Source organism: Mandrillus leucophaeus, unplaced genomic scaffold, assembly GCF_000951045.1.
Source record: "Mandrillus leucophaeus isolate KB7577 unplaced genomic scaffold, Mleu.le_1.0 Scaffold773, whole genome shotgun sequence".
Taxonomy (NCBI): Eukaryota; Metazoa; Chordata; class Mammalia; order Primates; family Cercopithecidae; genus Mandrillus; species Mandrillus leucophaeus.
This window is the reverse complement of record NW_012108397.1, coordinates 617716-619312: the sequence shown is the minus strand read 5'-3', so window position 1 is coordinate 619312 and position 1597 is coordinate 617716. Positions and strand designations below refer to the sequence as shown.

General features: G+C 59.9%; 1 protein-coding gene across 2 annotated transcripts in view; it reads right to left on the bottom strand.

Moving 5' to 3' along the window:
- TMEM51 (transmembrane protein 51) overlaps positions 1–1077 on the bottom strand; it is an 86892-nt gene extending 85815 nt beyond the window's left edge. The window contains exon 1 of one of the 2 annotated variants that reach the window (XM_011966787.1): positions 796–1077. The gene's annotated coding sequence lies outside the window, so the exon portion shown is untranslated. The remainder of the gene's footprint in view (positions 1–795) is intronic. The other variant, XM_011966788.1, reaches the window with a different exon arrangement.
- Between the last annotated feature and the right edge of the window lie 520 nt (positions 1078–1597).

Below are 1597 nucleotides of genomic sequence, written 5' to 3'. Positions count from 1 at the left end.
GGGGCGGGCACCCACTCCCCAGCGTCCGCCGCTGGAGTACGCTGAGTGCGGGCCGGGGGCTGGGCCTAAGTTCTTCCCCACCTTTGCCGGCCGAGTTGGATAAGATGGGGCCGGGAGAAAATAGAGCCCTGCTCCCCCATCCTCCCTAGGGCCCAGATAATCGGTGTGCATGCGTGTGTATGTGCGCGCGCGTGTGTGACGGGTGGTGGTCGGGGAATGTCTCAAGCCAGAAGTCCCAGGTTTTAGGGGTTTAAGTAGAGCTGGGAGACCCGCTTCCGTCCCACACCAGGCGCGGACGCCGAGGCACAGCTCCGCCAGCCTTTACCTGGCGAGACACTCACCTCTCCTCCTTCCTGGGGAGGCCACCGCCTCCTTCTCCCACTTCTGCCCTGGGCTGGTGCCCAGCGAGGTGAGTGATGGGCAGAAGTAGGGAAGGAGGAAGCGAGTTTTTAAAAACCGAGTCAGCTCACCCCCTCGTCCAGGGTCCCCACCCGATGCCTGGTCCCCAGGGAGCTCTCGGGCTCGCACGCCTGAGTCCCGGTCCAGGTGGGGCCCATTCCGGGTTCTTGCGCGCGGGCACTGGATGGGGGCGCGCTCCACCGGGAGCTTCCCCTGCTGAGGGCTCATCCCCAGCTTTGCCGAGAACTTTCCCGGCAAGGCACCGGCTGGCGTTCTCCCAGCCCGCGAGTGGCAGACGGGCAGCCAGTCTCTGTTCAGATCCAGGGAGGCCCAGAGCTGCCGCCGAGTCCTGGCTCCGGGGAGGGCAAACTCGAAGTCTGCGCGGACGCCTCTTACCCGCGGTTCTGCCTCCGCCCCTTGGAGATTTGCCCTCGGAACCGCATCGCTCTGGCGCCCGAACTAGGGTGGGCTGGTTTCAGCCACACCGCCAAAAAACGTGGATTCTAAACACAGAGGGAGGAGCCAGCTCCCATTCCCTCGCTCAACCTTAGATTTTTTTTGAATTTCGAGAGAGGTCAGGCCGGGGTCCCCTTCTTGGGTGAGCGTCCAGCCCTTTGGAGTTCAAACACTGAGAAGCAGATAGGCAGCTGGCGGGCGTCACAGGATCGAGCCGAGGACCGAAGGCGCCTCCTACCGGGAATCCACCGCCTCCAGACGAAAATAGGCTGCAATCAAGTTCACTTCCAAAGGCGGAATTCATGGGTACATATGGTGTCCACGTGTGTACACCTGCAGAGTGGAAACATGTGGGCATTTCTCTCCCCACCCCGCTATTCTGGCTTCTTAACTTGCACCCTAACAGCTCAACAGAACCTTGGCGTCCACAAAAAGGCAAGTTTAGATCTGCCTTATGATTTGGGGGTGGGAAGACATTCGGGGAAACAGTCTCCATGTCTGTAACAGCAGCTGCTATTCCTCACCTACTTACTATGAACCACGCACGGGGTTACCACCGACATCCCCTGAACCATCTCATTTAATCCTCACAACCTGGGAGGCGGTTATTGGTCATGCCCACTTTATGGAAGAGAAAGCTGAGGCTGAAGGAGGTGAGGTCACTTTGCCCAATGAAAACACGGCTGGGAAGTGTCAGCATCTAGACCCAGGTTGGTCCACTCCAGAGCTTCTGCTCTCCCTC